The following is a 22,240-nucleotide window of genomic DNA, read 5'->3' on the forward strand; positions in this document are numbered from 1 at the left end:
TTTGTGTAATGACCCACCCACTCCCAGTCTTTATTCAAGCCTAATTTAATGGTGTCCAGTTTGGAAAAAAATACTTCCCCAGTTTGGACACCATTAAATAAATATAAAGGCCCCATCCTATATTACCTGTATATTACACCACAAATTCTCATTGTAGCCAATGAGAGTTTAGGGTTTGCACAGAATGTAGGATTAGGTCCCCAAATAGCTATTTACATGTGAATAAAATATGTGCTTAGATGTATGTGTGTGTGAGAGAGAGATGGGTACTATTCTCTTAAAACTGAATAAATGTAACATGACCTCAATCCTCATGGTTTAGGACAGTGGCTCTCAACCTTTCCAGACTACTATGCCCCTTTCAGGGGTCGGATTGGTCTTGCATAACCCCAAGTTTCAACTCACTTAAAAACTACTTGCTTACAAAAATCAGACATAAAAATACAAAAGTGTCACAGAACACTATTACTGACTTTCTCATTTTTACCATATAATTATAAAATAAATCAATTGGAATATAAATATTGTACTTACATTTCAGTGTATAGTATATAGAGCAGTATAAACAAATCATTGTCTGTATTAAATTTTAGTTTGCACTGACTTCGCTAGTGTTTTTTATGTAGCTTGTTGTAAAACTAGGTAATAACTAGATAAGCTGATGTACCTCTGGGAAGACCTCTGCATGAGCATACCCCTGGTTGATAACCACTGGTTTAGGAGACACAAACCCCATGGATGAAATCCTTGGCCCCAGTGAAGTCAATGGCAAAATTCCTATTGACGTCAGTGGGGCCAGGATTTCACACACATGTGAATCTGTGTGGAGCCCCTCTGAAGTCAATGAGGTTCCATGTGGGCAGATCTCTGGACCAGGTAGAGCCCCTTTTACTGTAATGGAGCACCATGTGGCACAGGCATGGGCCTACACTGAGCTCATTGAAGAATTGGGGCTAAAGCCATTAATTAATATTTGTACAGCATTTTAAAGAGGAAAACATTATAGAAGTACTATTACTATAATATACAAGCAATTTGGTCTTTTCTGCATTTTTCTTAGGATATCTTTATCTCGCATATTTTATATATGGTTTTGTAAACAACACATTTCTAATTTTGCTTTTGTGCACAGCCGTTACCATGCTGTCATTTTTGTTGCTATACTTTGTGCATGTGCCAGAACATGACAGATTAGTTCAATATGTTGGTGCCATTGGTTAAGATGTTTCTATGGTGAGTCACATGCATATATTTGATTAGTGGGTTTCAGCAGAAGGCCTGGCTATGTGTCCATCAACTTCAAGGGACTTGATAGCACCAGAATTCCATTTACCTGCGGGGTAATTAACTACCCAGTTACAGTGAATTATAATGAGATAAGTAATACAACATAGAAGCCATTGTAGTGTAATTAATATTTTTTTTAGACAAGGGCTCAATCCTTCACTCCTTGTACACCCAGATGCCTAGTTACTTTAGTGAGAGTTCTGGACGCAGAGGAACATACAGGATTGGGCCCCAAAATTGTGTAGGTCATTTTTAGATTAAATAACTAAACTCAGACTGTAATTTGAAAATATATCTTTTAAATGCAGAGAGAAAAAATATTCTATGTCATTGCTATATTAAAACTAAGGGATTTATCTTCATAAGCTGGGGGCTGACTTCATTTGAGAGTAGCATATTAAAGAGTGGATTATAAGGGTATCCCATCTGTAGCATAAATGAAACACAAATCTTCATTATAATTATTATTACATATTTATGGAGTGCTGAGTTTCCAAAATGTTACACAGGATCAAGCCTGTAGTCTTTGTAACTACACTATACTTTGACTAACAAAACAAGAGCTTTACAACATGCAGAATATGGAATATGCTGCCATGTCTGCATTTATGTCAGACTGAACTAACTACACAGCTCAGTTTATTTTTAAAAAACTACCAACACAGAAATTATCTAATCTGTTTGGAACAGCATATTTTATATGTAAACTATAAATAACACATACGGTCAAACTCTGCACTTAAAGAAGTATGCACAATTCCCACTCATTTCAGTGGGGTTGACAGAGTGTAACTCAGGTAAGAATTTGGCCCAGAGTATCTATCTTTCTGTAGACAGACATAATTTAAGGAGATACAGCCTGGCACAGTGCAGAATCACACAGCACTTTCAGAGGCTACAGAGCATACAAAGAGAAACCATGACCACCATGAAGATATGATCTCATTTCTATTTACATGTTTCATGCCCTTGGCAATAGCAAGTGTGTTTTAATTAATTCTTTCAAATGGTAAACTGTATCAGAGTGCTGTAATTAATGATTTTGACATCTAAGTAATGGAATACTCAGTATGTGCACTTCATTTCTATATTGGAGTCAGAGAGGAAGCTTCTCAGTTTTAGCCTCAAATGTTCCTATTTAAAAAAAAAAAAAGAAGGGTTCAGGCTTCAACATGCATCCTTCTGATAAAAATAAAATCTCCTTGACATTTGGATATTTTCAGAATGACATGTATAATTTCCCAAAACACAAAGCACCACATTAAGCTGATCTTACTGTCATGGAGGGAAGCTAAAGTGGGTGCAACTTGGGAGAATGCTGCAGAAGGAGAAGGGGGAGCAGCAGATGTGCTGCTTACTTCCTTCCCTCTTATGGCCCTCTGAAATTCAAATCTACACAACTGGGGCTCTGTAGATCTGGGTGTGGTGAAGAAAGGTGAGTCAGGAGCCAAGAAAGAATCACTCTGTGGAATGCTTCTATCCTAACTCAATGTACTTCTACTGTCTATCCCAGCAAAAGAGAATGCTCATTATTTCTTTCCCATAGCTTCTACCCCAGCCTATGAGACAAATGTAGGTACACCCAATGGCAGCAAGGCTCACAAAAGACCCCTCTTGCCTAGGGTTACCAGGTGTCTAGGTTTTGACCAGTCTGGTCAAATAGGGGACCTGACAGTGTCCAGTCCATACTACTGACCGGACACCAAAAGTCCAGTTACCTCAGTAACCGACCACAATTGGCTTCCTTTGTGCCGCTGGGAGGGCAGGAAGAGCAGCTGCTGCTGGAGCAGCACTCAGGAACTTCCTTGCTCTTGTAGAAAGAGGTACCAGTGGCTGGCACCTCGGGGAGGGATCCTGAAGGGCAGGGCTTTTGAGTATCGATACCGGTGGCTGGGCTCACTGCCCGGATCCCCTTCTTAGCCTCCTTTGTGTCTCCCCTCTGGTGTGCTGCGTCCTGTTCTGCCCCAGTCACCCCTTCACTCCCGGAGTGCAGCTCTCCCTCTCCCATCTTGCCCCAGTCACCCTCCCAATGCAGTTGCCCCTCCCCCATGCTGCCCCAGTCACCCCTTTACTGCTCAGCTGTCAGGGGAAAGGAGGTGGAGAGAGCAGCAAATGATGGGGGTGGAGAGGGCCTTGAAGGAAGAGGCAGAGCAGGGGTGGGGCATTAGGGGGAAGAGGTGGGGCAAAGGGCAGGGGAGCTTCTGGCACTCAGTGTCTAGTTTCCACAAATTAGAAAGTTGGCCACCTTATTCCTGCCATGGAGGCCCCAAAAAATCGGATTAATCACATGGATGGTGGGGACGTGCATGTGTTCTGTCTGTGTATGTTCTCAGGATCCTTTCTGCAATCCCATCTGCTTGATCTGGATGCTGCAGAAGAAACTATGAGAGGAGACGCTCAGGTTTCTTCCTCCTCCTATTGATTTTCGGGGGAAACAGAGTTATCCTAGAGAATCTGAAGATAAAGCAACTTTTTGAGCTACATGCTCCTACTTGTAATAAAAAGGTGCAGAAAGGGCTAAGATTCCCAGAACATGACTATCAAACCGAGCTGTGTTACTAAATAGATATTGTGCCATCAAGTCAGGTGGAAACAATGTTAGTAGTGGGTGTCGCCAGAAACACCTACTGAAAAGATTAAAAACCCATAGCTAAACTTTGGGGGGTGCTATGTAGCAGGGCTCTACTACAGGAGCTGTTGGGCAGAAACTGCAGCAAGGGGCCATGACATATGAAAACATACAGCAAACTTTTCTAAATCCCTTGGTGTCGGAGTTCAGATTCCCATCACTTCACACACCATTTACAGATGGTCTCTGTATGCTCAGACACCCTCAGAAACATTTATGTTTGGCAACACCAAGGCGCAGGGTTTTTGCTCACAGCAAGTTAAGTCAAAGCAGCATCAATTTATCAGATTTCTGCAGTGATTTAGGGCATGATCTTTTAAGTGTATAGGAGATTTGACAATTACTTTTACAGGAACAAGACAGGACCCTTTCTTTATTTTTCCAGAGCTAATACTCTGGATTTGTCCCACCCACTCAAAGACTTCCTCAGATTATGCCCTCTTTCTGGAGTTGGTAGATCTTTTCCAGATTGTCCACAGTTTTGTATGTCAGAATACTACATAGGAGATTTTAGTTTATGCATAGAACTTGGAGGCAAGCATCATAGCATGTTACTACACTTTCCAGGGCACAAACCATGGAAGCATATGGCCCTAAGTTTTTAAACATACATTTTTTACTGACTTCTTAATAATTAGGAAAACAAGTTATTGAAGCAAAAAATACTTTAATCCTTGAAGATACTTTTCCCAACTGCATTATCTAGTTTAGTCATTTGCCTGAAACTTTGTGTTTACATTTTCATTTTTTCAAAATATGGGAATGGTGAACTTTGAAACTACTGAAAAGAAAAGGCTCTGAATGAAGGTCTTGTTTAGCACATATCTCTGTATAGCTCCTGAGCCGGTCCCTTCAGACAAAGGTGTTGCAAGGTCAGCATGCAAACCAGTTTGTACAGTAAGAAGGCTACCTTCCTTTGTGAAATTACAGTGTGATCATGAGTGAGTGCATGTTAAGAGCTAAGCTCTTGTTATTTTAAGAGCTTAGCTTCTAGAAACAGAAGCTCTGTGGCTAACACCCATACTAAGAAAGCCCACATAACACTGAAGTTAATATAGAAAAGTAGTTTTGAGGTTATTTGTAAAACTTGGACTAACCTGCTGCTTTTCAGTAGAGGTTCTCAAAGCATTTTACAAAGGTCAAGCTTCACAATACCTTTTGAGGTACTTAAGCATTATTGTTCCCACTTTGTATTTTATAGATTGAAAATATAGGTTAAGTGATCTCCCAAGTTTATACAACAAGTCAATAGAAGCGTCAAGAATACAGTTCAAGGATGGGATCTTGTCTCAAATTAAAGTAATTGCAAGATTTCCAGTAACTTTAATGGGGCCAGAATTTCACACCAGGATTCCTGTATCATTTCCTTGATCTAACCACCATTTCATATTTTTCATTTACTGTATATAGTAATTTTCACAACTAGCTCTACAAGTGCTTTAAAAAATGGGAAAGTATCATTACTGTTGTAAAGCACTTTGAGATCTACGGAGACAAAATGCTATCTAAATGTTAAATATTATCAATATTACACAATTTAAACGGTCTGCTGTATATTTTTACCAGAAAGAGTGAAGTGACTCACCCAAGGTCAAACAGCAAACCACTGGCAATGGGAATGGAAACTAGGTCTCCTGACTCCCAGTCTACTGCCCTTTCATCATTGTAAAGGATTCTGTAGAATTGCCTTTTTTCTTTGCTGTGTAGCAGCTCTTATGAAAAGGTGAGAGAAAGGAATGGATAAACTTCCTGTTCTCTTTAATTAAACCACCGAGTAGCTACTAATTATTTATTTACAGTAAGAAGTGGAGTACAAAGCCAGAATTACTTTAATATTTGATCAAAACTCTCCTGTCAGCATTTCACATCCATTAAATATAATTTGCTAACGTTTAAAAGCTTTGGATAAATGAGATGTAAATACATTGTGCAGAAGCCAAGGAGTGAAGCTAATTATCCAAGGAAATAATACATCTATACAAACTTCTATTTATTAACAAGCTGTCACTCTGTACAAAGTAATCAAATAGATGGTATCTTTTGAGGCCTGTGCTTGATAGCCTCAAAAGGCACTATCTCGTTAACCTCTGAGGACAGGACAAGAAGCAATGGACTTAAATTGCAGCAAGGGCACCTTAGGCTCAATATTAGGAAAAACTTTCTAATTGCCAGGGTATTTAAGCACTGAAATAAATTGCCTAGGGATGTTGTGGAATGTCTGTCATTGGAGATTTTTAAAAGCAGGTTAGATACACACCTGTTAAGGCTGCTCAAAATAATACTTACTCCTGCCGTGAGTGCAAGGGACTAGACTAGATGACCTCTCGAAGTCCCTTCCAGTCTTACAATTCTATGTTTCTAAATGCTAATATCGACCCCAGTAATAATAAGAATGCCCCAGCCCTGTTCGGATATGGACATGTGCCAGCAAGTCAGGTTATATACGTTCCAAGAGAAAAGGAATGTTAATTATGCAGACATTAAACAAGTTAACAACTGGAAAATGAAACTCAGATATCTCAGTTCCAAATGTCAGTGAGAGGTTCTGAATCTGGTAGATTATCTTTTGGGACTCTAATTTACTTGGGTCCATTTTTAGTGCAAAATACTTCATAGTTTGGGTTTTGTTAGACTGCCACTTTTAAAAAAAGAAATTATAGCATTTTCTATAAATAAATAATGTGGACTTCTGGCAAACTCCAGTTCCTGGATGTCTATTTCCACCTGCCCTCTTTATCCTAGCCTTGATAATTGTAACCCTACAGCCTGTGATTTTAATTTTTGATCTTCAAAAATCAAACAATGTACTTGGAATGCTCACATGAAGGAAAGGAAATAAAGAAGATCAGTCCTGAATGTAATGGAGATCCGCAGGAGGAAGGCAGCAAAGGTTTGTGAAATAGGTCCAGGGCAATAGCTTTAGCTATGGTGCCACCTAGTGGGTGAATCTTGACCTTCTCTACACTGATCATTTTCATAATTTTTCCCAGTGTTGCTTTAGCCTCGGTGTAGCTGAAACTGCAAGGTCCAAACAGGATGAGGTGAGATTTTCAAAAGCTCTCAGCATTAGCCTAAAATTGTTTCTAAGTCTGCTTCCAATCTGAGTGCTTAGTGTTGACCTACCTTTGCTCCAACTAGGAGCTGTGACAGAGTGAGAGTAGTCTAGGGCTGGCTCACCACTCTGCATTTTGTAACCGTCCCACTCCCTTCATGGGCCAAATTGGAAGATAATTGATTAGGACTGGGTGATTAACCAGTTAACAAGGGGATTCATCTTACTAGCTGGGGACTGATAAATAGGAGACAGGAAGAAGGACAGGAAGGAAGGGCAGAGGAGACCAGGATCTCAGAGTGGTGAGACCTCATCTCCTGTGCCAAAGAGGTAGGCTGTGAAGCTTGGTGAAAGTCTTATGGTGATGGGACATGAAGCTGATAAGACACTGTAAATAAACCATAATGAACTCACCATAAGAGTATCAAGTATTAGAGAGGTAGTCGTGTTAGTCTGTATCCACAAAAACAATGAGGAGTCTGGTGGCACCTTAAAGATTAACAGATTTATTTGGGCATAAGCTTTCGTGGGTAAAAAAACCACACTTTTTCGGATGCATGGACGGACTGCATAATTAACGTAGTCCTGCTTGTACCCCATTGCTGACTGATGCAGTCACAAATCTCATATAGTTCAGTAGTATCATATATCTGATTAACACATGTTGTCTTTTGGGAGGACAGCAGTGTCCTTCTGCATCAACCGTTTTGAGCAGACACTTCTGTTAACCCATCAGACACACAGATTATTTGACTTTCTGGTACTATCCATGAGCAAGTCTACAATCAGAATCAAGTCTCAGACTAGTCTGTTTTCTTCTGTGCCACCTACTTGGTCCGCCTGTGTAAATGGAAAGTTGGCTAATTTAATTTTTATTTTTAAATTAAGGGTTCAGATGAATTATTCCTGCAGATTAAAAATAAATATACTTGTTTGTTTGTTTTTTTAACTACAGTATAGGCCTGATTTTCCTTTCACTTATACTGATGGAAACCAAGAGCAATTCCAGTGAAGTGAATGGAATTACCCCATCATAAAACCACAGTGAGTGAGAATCCCATGGTATTCATGGTTGTAGGAGCTCAGCCCTTGTGCTAGTATGTAACCACATCAGAAGTGTGTTTCCCCTTATGCATCATAAATTCCACATTCTGATTGGTGCTCAAAATCTCATATTAAGAATGTGACCCAACTATGCATTTCTTTTTAGCGAGTAAGGTCTTGAATGCTTAGTGAAACCACTGTATTACCCATAAGAAGTACACAGAGACAATATACATTTTCTGCTTGCTCTTTTCTGGCTTGCTCATAAAAAGTATCTGTGTGTGTAGTCTGATTCATTTGTGGGGATGTGGAATTAATGATTCAGACAGTCTCTACCCTGAAAATATTTAGCTGTTGATCATTTTTACAGACACATCTTGGTATTTTAGGATTGTAGGCCTCGAAGCACACTGGCCTATATATCTGCAAGATGGTCCACTGTTTTCAATTTATTAGTACAATGAAACTTACCGATTTTTGGAAATATGTAATTAATTTTGGTTGTAATTTAGGTATCAATTCTGCCACGGGAGTTGGTCACCTGAAGAACTGCTCCAAATTCTGAAAACTCCTTATTATGAAAGAAAGAACTTTATACAATAAACTGCCTTTATGCCTCAAATAGACATTGCTTGCCATTAACTCATCAAGCAAACAAAGCCACTTAGTTGTATGCAAAATCCCTCAGCCTTTTTAAGGATGTCTTTCTAGGTGATTTTGTCCACTGCAACTATAAACATCAGTGTTGCACTAACCAAAGAGGGAAACTGATGTCCTGTCTACACTATAATTCTGACCAATGTGGGGGGCCTGGTTCATAGATTCAAAGGTCACAAGGGAGCACCGTGATCATCTAGATTTCTAGTCTGATCTCCTGCACAAACATAAGCCATAGGACTTTTCCACAATAATTCCTGTTTGAGCTAGAGCCTCTTATGGAAAAACATATGTTGATTTAAAACTTACCAGGGATGGAGAATCCTCCACAACGTTGGTAAATTGTTCCAGTGATTAATTACCCTCACTGTTAAAAATTTACACTTTACTTCCAGCCTCAATTGGTTTAGCTTTAATCTCCAGCCACTAGAGCTTGTTAAACCTTTGTCTGCTAGATGAAGAGCTTAATATCAAATATTTGTCGTCGTCCCCCTCCCCCCCCCCCGTAAGTACTTATAGACTGGACCAAGTCACCCTTTCCAACAGATTACAGCACCCTTAGCATGGTAAACTTCTGTCACGTTTAAAAGATAGTGATCTTGGACAGAATTGTGTTTTATTATTATTTTCGAACCATGCTACACCTTGGTTATTTGTAGGACTGCAGCATCAATCATGGATTCAATTAAAACCTAGTTCCGTACAGTGCAAAACTCAATCATCTCAACCATGTACTGTAATATAGGTCTAACAACATGGTATTTCATCAATAAAATTCATGTCTACTCACCAAAAGAGAATTTATAAGCACTTTACTGCACACAAAAATTGCACTAATTCATCTACATCAGTTTAGAAATTGGGTGGGCACTCTCTAAACCTATTTAAGAGTGTCCACACAAGGGAGTTACACCAATTTAACTAAATCAGTGCAGTCCCTTTGAGTGGACTCTCTCAAATGGGTTTAAGAATGCCTTATATCCATTTAGCTGTATTCGTAAACTAAACCAATATAGGGCACACAAACAAATTTAGTTAAATCTGTACAACTTTTGTGTTTAGACAAGGGCTAATTCTATGCTACATGTGACCTCTAATAGAAGGGTCCTACCACATGGTAAAAATTATTGTGTGGATGGCAGCCCCATGTTTCCTTTCATGTAGGCTGGTGCCTATTTAAACTAAACTGAGTTGGAACATTCTTGGTTTTATAGTTCACTTTAATTTACATCAAATAACACTAACTTAGAAACACTTCCAAGAATTTTAAGAACTAACCTGAGTAGGTGAATTACTGTCTCACATATAAGTAACAATCATTCACTAATAATAGTTTCAGTGAATTCAAAAGTGGCCATCTGGAAGATGACACCACTGCAGTATATTGTGTCTGACAATGTCTGCTAACACTTTTGTTTCTATAACAAATATTTAATAGAGCTTCAGTTGCTAAGTCAGAGGCTGATTCTGCAAATGCTCTGTATACATATACCTTTACACCTATGAGGCGTAAACCAAAGTTTCAGGGCAGGTATGAGGCTCTGTCTGACTGTATGCCTTTACAAAATCAGGGCCTACAACATTAGTGCTTTACTCCATAAGTCAGAGGTGGGCAAACTACGGCCCACAGGCCAGATCCAACCTGCCAGCCGTTTTAACCCGGCCCTCAAGCTCCTGCTGGGTTGAGGGATCTGGGGTTTGCCCCGCTTCAGTGCTCCAGCCAGGGAGCAGGGTTGGGGGCCCTTCCATGTGGCTCATGGAAATCGCGGCATAGCCCCCCTCTGGCGCTCCAGCCGGGTAGCAGGGTCGGGGGTCATTCCACACGGCTCCTGGAAGCAGCGACATGGCCCCGCTCCGGTTCCTATGCACTCCAATGGCGCTCTAATGGGAGCTGCAGGGGCAGTGCCTGCGGACGAGGCAGCGTGCAGAGCCGCCTGGCTGCGTCTCCATATACGAGCCAAAGAAGGGTCATTCTGCTGCTTCCAGGAGCCGCTTGAGGTAAGTGCTGCCCGCAGCCTGCACCCGAGCCTCTCCCGGCACCCCAACACCCTGCCCCAGCCCTGATCCCCATCCTGCCCTCCGAACCCCTCGGTCCAAGCCCAGAGCACCCTCCCACACCCCAAACTCCTCATCCCCAGCCCCACCCCAGAAACAAGTCTCATCCTGCTATCCTTATTCAGAACTGAATAAAGTCCCTTATTGTCTGAGAAGATAATGCAGGACCTAACTTTTGGTGTAAACTAATCTAGAAGGCACAAAGGGTAAATTTTCAGCAATATATGTTTGTGTACATGTGAGGGAAGAAACTAATCACACACAAATCCTAAATTAGGGCCATATTCTCTCCTTACTTAGGTCCAGGTTTGGCCCATTATAACATTAACAGATGCCAGCTACAAAGTCGAGACTTGGATTTAGATCTGAAGTTAACCAATGTTCAGTGGTGTTTAGGTCTCTAGTTTTGGTTCAGGACATTAATACAGGAGTCTCTGGTAGAGGCGATCAGAACCAGAGTGACTGGAAATTCATCACTAACTGGGATAACATACAATTTTTCTCAAGAAAGGATGACAGAAAATGTCTGAAAGATAAAGGCGCTCAGGCTAAAGGGGCTTATTACAGTGTCTACACTGCAGCTGGGATGCGTGATTGCAGCACATGTCCACACTAGCTTTGATCTAGCTAAAAACAAAGCTAGCTTCAGTAATAATAGCATTGTAGCTATGGCAGCAGGGGCAGCAGCATAGGCTAGCTGTGTGAGTACATATTCAAGATCCTGGGCAGAGTTGTACTCAGGGGGCTAGTTCATGCCATTGGCCATGCTGGTGCGGCTACACTGCTATTGTTAGTCAAGCTAGCTGTGACCTAGATATGTCTACATGTGCTTCAAACACACCTCCCACTTGCAGTGTAGACATACCCAAAGGGCACGTGTACACACTACAGACTGGAGGTCGGGCTCTGAAGCACTGGAGAAAGTGGGGGGGTGGGCTTGATAACCCAAACCATATCAAAGCAGTCTACACAGCTATTTTTAGAGCACTAGCATGTGCCCTACTAGAACAAGTCTATGGAGCTGGGCTTGGAGACTTTCTCCCAGATGAGGTGTAGACATGCTTTTAGTGACCAGCACGGTCCACAGACTGTGAGGTTAGAACATATAGCATATTACAAATTTAAAGGAAATGATGGAAGTCCAAGAAGTCATGCCTGTGTGAGGAAGGACTTGGTGGTGAAACACTTATTGAAACCAAGTAAAAGATACTGCATTTGTGCCTAAGGAATGACTCTTTTGGAGGAACAGAGCAAGACAGAGGATTGCCAGACAGGAAAACTAATGGCTGCTAAGTCAGCCAAGTGCACATCTTAGTTTAGGATGCTGATTAAAGGGCAGCTTTCAAACAACAGAAACAGGTGGGTACTTTTGGTATTAGTGGTATTATGAATGTGATTCAGTTTGAAAATATATCATGCTGGAACAGAGGTCACAAGCTGAGACAAAACTTGACTGCACAGGTGCAGGAAATCTGGAGGAAACACTCACTGAATTCTTGCTGATCATATTAAAATAACCGAGTTTCATCTTCAAACTGATTTGAAGAGAGGAACATTTGACAGGGTTTGTTCCTAATGCAACAGAAAAAAATATCACTGATACTGATTTTCTGTTAGCAGGATAGATGCCCTGCTAGCTCACATTCTGCAGCTAGTTGGAATAAAAAAAGTAGTTCTAAAATATCAGTAGTCTGTCGATTTTATGTTCTGTGATTTACTCAGACAATCATGTTAAATAGGGAAAGAACAGAAAGGTCATATTGAAGTCCATGTCAGGGACATATGGTTTATGTTATGTTATATGGGTGTGTAGCCCAGCAACTTCCACACTGGACACCATGTTTTATACGGTCTCTAAGATAGTTCAAATTGTGCAAACTTCATTGGGATAGTATATTTCACCAAAAAGGTGACATCTGTTTAATTACAGATGGGATTTTCGTAGCTCTCCCAGAGGATGCATTCTAGTTCATATTTCTTTTTGGCACAATTGTTAAAGTTGGAATTTGATAACCCTAGCCTAAAAATCTTTAGCGATACAGTTTTAATTAAAATACTGTATAATTATACAAGATATGAGGAATTGTCATAAAGGACAGAGTAATATAATGGACTATAAGCAGTACAGAAGTGTTCTAATGTAAATGCTGTGTGATCGCAAAAATGGTTCTACTCAATCTGTTCACTATATAAGCTTCTTCAATTTCAGTTTTTAAGTTGTTTAAAATTTCCCAGGAATTCATCAGTGTTTACCACAAATATTTATAAATGGGTGAAAATCAGTGCAAAAAATTAATTTCACAGTTCTCTGGGTAAATGTCAGGTTTAATACTGGGGGAAAGGAGGACAACAGGAAAAAAGCAAAAAACAAGAAAAGTAAGAGTACTGAAAGTTTAAAAGCAATTTAATACTGTTTGTTTAATGAACTGTATATTAACAGTATTTACACATATGAACATGCATGTGTGTATGTATCTTCCATTCCATGACACTGCATTTCTTTAACAGACAACCTCACATATGCACTTACACTAATTTAAGATTAACATAAACACAGTAACCTAATGTAATTTACTGGATTTTCTTAGCATAATCAGTATTTTCATGTACTTAAGTAGTCCAAAATTTGGGTGAAAAAAAATTACTAAAAACTAAATAATAGTTTTTGTAAAACCTGGAGCCTTTTCAGTAAAAATTGAAAACCAAAAGTCTTATCAATGCAGAAAGCTCTTATGAACAAACTATTAATCTCAAGGCTCTTTTCCATGGTCGTGGAGTTATCATGAGTTTTTGAATTAAACTAGAATAGTATACGTTATCAGGCTGTAAAAAAATATTTCATTATCTTAATAGAGCTAAACCAAGACAAACAATACAGGATGTTCGGAGAGCTTGAGAAGCAATATTCACAGTACTCTACTACCTGCAGAAATTATCTCTGTGTTCCCAAGCGTTTATATGGGCATAACCAAGCAAATGTAATCAGAATCTGTGAAAAAGGTCACATTGTATACAAGGGAACAAAGGGAAATGCCTTCATAGATTGCAATAATCACTATAAGATTTTTTTAATACATGAAAATGATATTGACAAGATGGGGAAAAGTCTCACTTTGAGAGTACAGGCCCAGATGACAGACTGGAAATACTGGAAGACATACGGACCTGCAGCGTAACAGTCTGATCTGCAGCAGATCATTTGGTCTACTACAGGAACTGGGAAGAGACACTCACCAAATTTAGATTCAGATCAGAACTGAAAAGTTCTGGTGTGTTTGGACATGGTTTTATTTTGATGATCTGTAGCACATGCATAACTTAAGGCCCAAAGCCTCCCATCCGGAGCATACAGCCCAAACAACAGGCTGGGCAATAGATATCTGTGCATGGGGCTGGTCACTGGAAAGAGAAGGAATGCTCACCCAGTCTAGGGAGCAATTCCAGAGCCACTATATGGCTGGTACTTCAGCACTAACAAACCTTTTTCAAGGATGGAACAAAAAATAGGAAAGCCTGCGTAGCAATAGACTCTATCCTTGACATACCTCAACCTATTGCCTGGGCATTGTATGAACAACCTCTGCACAGGCCCCTGCAAATCCTACCCCTCCTTTGCATATTAGAACTACATTAGTCCCACTGCCAGAAAGATTTGCACACCTAAGGAGCACTTAACTCTGAGTGAAAACTTCCAAGTAATACTAATTATGGAAAAAGAAAAGGAGTACTTGTGGCACCTTAGAGACTAACAAATTTATTTGAGCATAAGCTTTCGTGAGCTATAGCTCACTTCATTGGATGCATTCAGTGGAAAATACAGTGGGGAGATTTATATGCACAGAGAACATGAAACAATAGGGTTACTATACACACAAACAGATCAGGTAAGGTGAGCTATTACCAGCAGGAGAGCATGAGGGGGTGGGGGAGGGTGGAAACCTTTTGTAGTGATAATCAAGGTGGGCCATTTCCAGCAGTTGACAAGAACATCTGAGGAACAGAGTGTTGGGGGGGAGGACATGGGGAAATAGTTTTACTTTGTGTAATGACCCATCCACTCCCAGTCTTTATTCAAGCCTAAGTTAATTGTATCCAGTTTGCAAATTAATTCCAATTCAGCAGTCTCTCCTTGGAGTCTGTTTTTGAAGTTTTTTTGTTGAAGAATTGCCACTTTTAGGTCTGTAATCGAGTGACCAAAGAGATTGAAGTGTTCTCCGACTGGTTTTTGAATGTTATAATTCTTGACATCTGATTTGTGTCCATTTATTCTTTTACGTAGAGACTGTCTAGTTTGACCAATGTACATGGCAGAGGGGCATTGCTGGCACATGATGGCATATATCACACTGGTAGATGTGCAGGTGAACGAGCCTCTGATACTGTGGCTGATGTGATTAGGCCCTATGATGGTGTGTCCTGAATAGATATGTGGACACAGTTGGCAACGGGCTTTGTTGCAAGGATAGGTTCCTGGGTTAGTGGTTCTGTTGTGTGGTTGCTGGTGAGTATTTGCTTCAAGTTGGGGGGCTGTCTGTAAGCAAGGACTGGCCTGTCTCCCAAGATCTGTGAGAGTGATGGGTCGTCCTTCAGGATAGGTTGTAGATCCTTGATGATGCGTTGGAGAGGTTTTAGTTGGGGGCTGAAGGTGACGGCTAGTGGCGTTCTGTTATTTTCTTTGTTGGGCCTGTCCTGTAGTAGATAACTTCTGGGTACTCTTCTGGCTCTGTCAATCTGTTTCTTCACTTCAGCAGGTGGTACTGTAGTTGTAAGAACACTTGATAGAGATCTTGTAGGTGTTTGTCTTGGTCTGAGGGATTGGAGCAAATGCGGTTGTATCGTAGAGCTTAACTGCAGACAATGGATCGTGTGGTATGGTCTGGATGAAAGCTGGAGGCATGTAGGTAGGCATAGCGGTCAGTTTCTGGTATAGGGTGGTGTTTCTGTGACCACAGCTTATTAGCACCGTAGTGTCCAGGAAGTGGATCTCTTGTGTGGACTGGTTGAGGCTGAGGTTGATGGTGGGATGGAAATTGTTGAAATCATGATGGAATTCCTCAAGGGCTTCTTTTCCATGGGTCCGGATGAAGATGTCATCAATGTAGCGCCAGTAGACTAGGGGCATTAGGGAAAGAGAGTTGAGGAAGTGTTGTTCTAAGTCAGCCATAAAAATGTTGGCATACTGTGGGGCCATGCGGGTACCCATGGCAGTGCCGTTGATTTGAAGGTATACATTGTCCCCAAATGTGAAATAGTTATGGGTGAGGACAAAGTCACAAAGTTCAGCCACCAGGTTTGCTGTGACATTATCGGGGATACTGTTCCTCACGGCTTGTAATCCATCTTTGTGTGGAATGTTGGTATAGAGGGCTTCTACATCCATAGTGGCTAGGATGGTGTTTTCAGAAAGATATGATTTTGATGAAGTGAGCTGTAGCTCATGAAAGCTTATGCTCAGATAAATTTGTTAGTCTCTAAGGTGCCACAAGTCCTCCCTTTTCTTTTTGCGGATACAGACTAACACGGCTGCTACTCTGAAACTAATTATGGAGTCACTAGTATTGTATAGTATATAGTACAGTTTAGCCTCTATAATTAAAGTAATGTTCAAGTCTGGTAAGGACTTAGCTTTTTTTAGGCTGTCATACTGATGACAATCATTCTTGGGCATTGAGAAATATAGATTCACATTAAGGCAAACAGATGCAACTGTCCTAAAGAGCTGACTGATTTACTATTAACCACAGGTCTCAGAAAATTTTGCTTTTTAATCCAACACTGATTGTGCCTGCAGCCTACATTTAACACAGATAAACAAGACAATCAAATAGACAAAACAAATCCCATGTAGGAAATAGCAGTGTCCTTGTAAAACACTTTGAACTGTTTCCAGTTTAGAGATTCAAAGAAAGCAGGAGAGTAGCACAGTAGTACAGATAATCTCTGCATTTCCAGAATGCTTACTGCTATTCCCAGTGTTTTACAACTTAAGAGGAGGCCTACTTTCCAAAAACAGAGATGACAGCATTAACATTTATATCACTAGGCAAAATTCTGCTCTCAGGTCAAAATGGCTGATGTTGGCACTGATATTCTATACTTTTGGTACGTATGGAAATATTTTGTTTTCAGAGAAAGCATAGAACTCCTGGGAATTTTACACATATAGGGAGAGTATTGCTGTTGAACTATGGGCTAAATATTCCCCTCTGTGCACAACTTGAGTAAATGGGCTTTACGCAATGCTGCTTTGCAAGGGTCCATTCGACACAATCCTCCACCTAAGATTGAAATGCCAATATACCACTTAGTGGCCCTTTTGGAGCCACTAGGGCTGCAGTGGCCTCTATGATAGCTTTTGCCTTGTATAAGGTGGTGGGTTTGGCAGAGCAGAACCCTTCAGTTTCACTACCTTTATTGCTGTCTGCATCTTCAGAATGTACCAGGCTAGTAGCACCACCACAGTGAAGGTTGAGACCGGCTTACTCTTTAAGAGCTGATTTTTCTAAGTACTCTAAAATCCACACGCATACAGTAACTCCTCACTTAACGCTGTAGTTATGTTCCCAAAAAAATGCAACTTTAAGCAAAACAATGTTAAGCGAATCCAATTTCCCCATAAGAATTAATGTAAATAGGGGGGTTAAGGTCCAGGGAATTTTTTTTTTTTTGCCAGACAAAAGGCATTATATATATTTTAAACAATTTTTAGCAAGCAATTTAAAACCGGTATTAAACAGGCTGGCAGCCCCCAGCAGCTCCCCTCAGCCCCTCCCACAGCGCCTCCTGCCCGCCAGCGGACCCTGAGGATCAGCGCCTTCCCCCTGCTCCCCCTGCCTCCTGCCCGCGGCAATCAACTGGTTTGCGGCGTTCAGGAGGCTGGGGGGAGGAGCGAGGATGCGGCGCGCAGCCTCCCCCCTCCCTCCCCTGCCTTCTGAACACCGTTGCCGCGGACAGGAAGCAGGGGAGGGAGGGGGGAGGCTGCATGCTGCATCCTCGCTCCTCCCCCCAGCCTCCTGAACGCCGCAAACCAGCTGACTGCCGCGGGCAGGAGGCAGGGGAAGGCGGGCGGGAGGCGCTGGGGGGGCACAGGGGAGCTGATAGGGGGGCTGCCAGCTGTGGACAAAGCAGGCAGCAAAAGGACGTTATAGGGGAGCACTGCACAACTTTAAAGGAGCATGTTCTGTAATGGAGCAGGGACGTTACATCAAAACAACATTAAGCGAGAGGACGTTAAGTGAGGAGTTACTGTACTCTGATTTCCTTGAAATTTCCTTTGTCTTATTGGGGCTCTGTGTAGGGTTTATGGTCCAAACCTGTGGTTGTTTCAGCAACATGTTCCGAGATACAACGTCACCTAAAAAAATCACGTGATATCAAAATTACACTTCTTATAACATTTTTTGCATACACCCGCAGATCAGACTAGTGCACTGATCTACTCCAAACTGGTATCACCAGGGCAGGTTTCAAGTCTGCTAGAGTCTGGCACCCACTGCCCCTTTACGGAAGCAATATTTCAAAAATTATTTAGGATTAAAGTTAGATCTACAAGCTGGCTCAAGCCTGGGTGATGCACTGGAGAATGATTTGCACATGCACTGCGGGAGTGCTACTCTGTAAGAGTAGGTATTCAGGTAAGAATGCTGACCCACTAACTTCCCTTCTCTCTATGACCTCTCCAAGCTTACCAGAGTTAGCAGGAGAGTGGATCCTGTGTATAGAGAGCTGGTAGCTGAATGATGGAGAGGTGTCTTCACATGTACAACAGGAATCTTGGAACAATCTGTGATGCTAATCTGGGGTCACCTGGTTAAAGGGTTCCTGGGAAATAGGCTCCCCTTCCCCGCAAACAAAAATGAGCTGCTTATACTTTTACAGTGCTCTAAAATCCACATGTATGGGTAAATTGCCTTAAAAACTGATATGTGGCAACCAGGGCTGGCATTTGTTGTACAAATTTGGTGTCACTGATCACAGGGTTCCTAAATTCCAGCTTCCCACAAAATTAGCTTCTTTTAATTTTCAAAATGCTGTAAAATTCACAAGCATAGTGAAATTGCCTTGAATATCAGTGTGCCACAACAGGAAAAGGGTATTCTTTGTAGTACAATTGGAGTAATTTGGTCCAGGGGTTCAAATACAACAGCTACAGACTGCCCCTCCAATAAGGATTTTTATATTTTAATATTCAAATTGCTCTAAAATTCATCTGTATACAAAGATTGTCTTGAAAACTGGTATTCGACAGCAGAGCTGGTGTAGACTTTGAGAGAGGTGGGCAGAGAACACCCTTGAGATAAATGGGTCAGTTCAAATCTCTCTGAGCTACTGGGCCAGGCTATATTCATCCCTATATTCTTATTCAGCTGAGAACATTCCATTGAGATGAGTGGGGTATGTTACACCTCTGAAATCCTCCGAGGCTGCAAAGGCCTCTCCCCTTTCACTAGCCCCCCTAAACTCCCCAAGAGTAGAGTCTGGAGCTCTCTTGCTCCCCCCCTGCTGCCTTTGCAGGTAGATCTGTTCCTCACAGTCCATCTGTTACCACGTTCCCTCCTCCCCATGGCCCTCCAGTCCAACTGGGTTATGGAGGGCCCAGGAGAAGGGCAGAGCTAGGTCTGAGTTGTTGTGTGGTGTTCCCAGGGAAGGCAATCAATCCTCACTCCTCCTTCAGACACACACAATGCCCCTCAACCATGCCTCCCTCACGACCACCACTTCTTCAAAAAACAACATTCACTGCCCAAAAACTTCATTAATGCAGAGTTAAGGCTGATCGTCAGTGACTTGTACCATTCTAGAATGTGAAATGCATCTCCACTTAAACCTCTGAAAACCAAGAAATAAAGAATTATGGAAAAACAAATGTCTGAAAACCAGGAAATATGCAATTGTCACTCACGACTCAACCTTAGCTCTGTATTAAATTTTTGTGAGTGCTACATGCAGGATTCATCACATTATTATTAAGGGGGTCTCACTATTTCACTATATATTCCTATGTGAACGCACTCAGACAGCAGGAATGATGTGCATGGCATAAATGCATAGACAGACAAAATGAACTGTTAAGTGAAAAGATTTTCAAGAACTGTGCATGAAAACCCTCTCAGGATGGGAAATATTTTGTAGTTTAGACAAGACTGAACTAAGGTCCTGATACTGCAATTGGATCTGATTACAAGATCAGAGACTACGAGGTGAAGAGTAATTCAGACAACAAGTCTTGGCTGATCTTCCAAGGTTTCCTCATGCTGCTGTGTCTTTGATTTTCTATGATGGTTCAACTAAAAAGGACAAAGTGTTAGAATTTTAGCTACAGGTCTGCATTTCTTTACCAGATGCTAATGAAGATCATGACATAGGGCCTCTAAAACTTGTCTTCCTTTCTCCGTTTGTATATATAAGCAATAACAGCTTGGGCACATGCAAGCGTGGAGTTTTTTCATAGGTTTGTGACAATGTGGGAACTAGTTGATGGGCAAACACTTGCCAGTTCTACTAGCAAACACAAACTTTAATAGAAAGAATAATATTAAAATTCCCCTCCGGAGGAAAAATGACAAATTTCTAAAACACATGCCCCAGATGAAAACTTACAATTTTTACAAAGATTATTGTTTCTAAAAAAAAAATTTTTTTTTTTTTTGGAAAATAGCAAAACACAGAAGAGGAGGAATAAGCTTGCACTATGTCCCAATTTTGTCAAAATCAGTGAAAAAAAAATTTTTTTTAAAACTGTTTCATCAGAAACGTAAATTAAATTTTTTGAACAGCTCAATTTCCTTCAGACAGTGATTAATATCAAAACTATAGGTCTGATCTTGCAAATCCTTCCTCATGCAAATAGACCTTATGAGAGCAGTCCTTAGGCCTGTAGTTTCATTCATTTCAATGGCATTACTTCCATGAATAGGGACTGGTGATGAGAGTAAGTTTTGCAGGGCTGTGACTGGACCCTGTTTTAGATGTGACTTTGTTTTGAATCAAAGGCAAAAGGTGTTCAGAAAGGAAATGGCTGTTGTTGAGTTTTGAGCCGCCGACGCCACCCAGCACCAGTGGGCTGCTGCTGCCCATCCTCCCTCAGCACTAGTGGGGTCCCAGGCCACCTCACCCAGCACCCACAGCCCTGGACCACACACTCCCCAAGCACCCACAGCCCTTCCCCCCCACAAGTTTTAGTTAGGGGTATATAGTAAAAGTCATAGACAGGTCACGAGCCATGATTTTTTGTTTACTTCCCATGCCCTGTCCATGACTTTTACTAAAAATACCTGTGACTAAAATGTAGCCTTAATTATAACCACTTTACTACAATAAGTTTTCTCTCTCATCCAGCTTTCAACAAATGGCATAAGCGAACAAAGTTATCAAACCAAATAAATGAAAACTAACTTCCTTACCACATGCTCTTGAAGCCTCTTCAGACTGGAAACAAAACTCTTTTAGTCTTTGCAACGTAACTATGTTTAAAAACATATTTAAATATGGTTCAGACATGGCTACGACAATCCCTACTTACAATACTTATTCAGCCAGTTTGGATTTGAAAAGCAAATGGTCTAGTTGACCAGAAGGAAGAAGATACTGTTCCAAAGTGATGTTCTCCCTCCTGTGTGTACCCAGTGCTGGGACAGGAACTTGGATTCCTATCCTACATGCTATATTGCTTAAAAAAAAAAAAAATTACCCATACTACTAAAACGGAGAAATGTATGTAACGCTCTGGTCAATTCTCTGAGTAATAACATGTCTAAGACAGAAAGTTCCTTTGAGTAGAACATTTGCACACTGCTTAGTCACATAAATAAATAGTATCATTAGTAAACATGTGGTTGTTTTACTGTTTGTTTTAAGAAGAACCCACAGGCAAATCTCAATATTCCCAGTCTTTCTTACTACTTTCTTACTTTATATTTAATAGAAATTTTAGAGTGCCATCTAGGGGCAAACAGCATTTGCCAAAAGACTGCTGAGGTCTGTTGTATAGTATAAAGCATTTCCAGAACACATTTAGTGTAACCTAAAGATGCTGCGATGAACTGGGACACTATGGGTCAGATTTTTAAAGGAAGTTAGGCACCTCAAGACAGACAACTAATGGGATTTTCAAAAGTGTCTAGGTGCCATGGCAGTTAGGCATGTAGGTGTTTTTGAAAATACCACTTAGGTGCCTCTGTGCATCCTTCGGTGCCTAAATACCATTAAAAACTTGGACCTATGGAATGTCTTTTTTGAAGAGTTTATGCTTTTTGTTGTTATTTAATTAAATTTTTCACCCTTTTGGGGTGTGAAGAAATCCTTCCAACTACAAGCTAGTACAGTTGTATTGTCTAGAGACAGGCAAAAAAATGGCTTTAAGACAAGGGTGAATGGATTATATGGGGAATCCCATTATTAATTACTGGATTTTACAATTTAGTGAAAATGCAAAACAGTGCTAAAAATGAAACCTCACCGATAGTGCTTAAAATAAAATAGTGTTGTAACAGGAGGGAGGTACAGCATGAACTAAT

At 40.9% G+C, this 22,240-nt stretch overlaps 1 protein-coding gene across 1 annotated transcript in view; it reads right to left on the reverse strand.

Moving 5' to 3' along the window:
- The window catches only part of TIPARP (TCDD inducible poly(ADP-ribose) polymerase), a 61,795-nt gene that overhangs the window by 37,807 nt on the left and 1,748 nt on the right, over window positions 1-22,240 (reverse strand). The gene's annotated exons all lie outside the window — the stretch shown is intronic.

This window comes from Lepidochelys kempii, chromosome 9 (assembly GCF_965140285.1).
Source record: "Lepidochelys kempii isolate rLepKem1 chromosome 9, rLepKem1.hap1, whole genome shotgun sequence".
In the NCBI taxonomy this organism is placed as follows: domain Eukaryota; kingdom Metazoa; phylum Chordata; order Testudines; family Cheloniidae; genus Lepidochelys; species Lepidochelys kempii.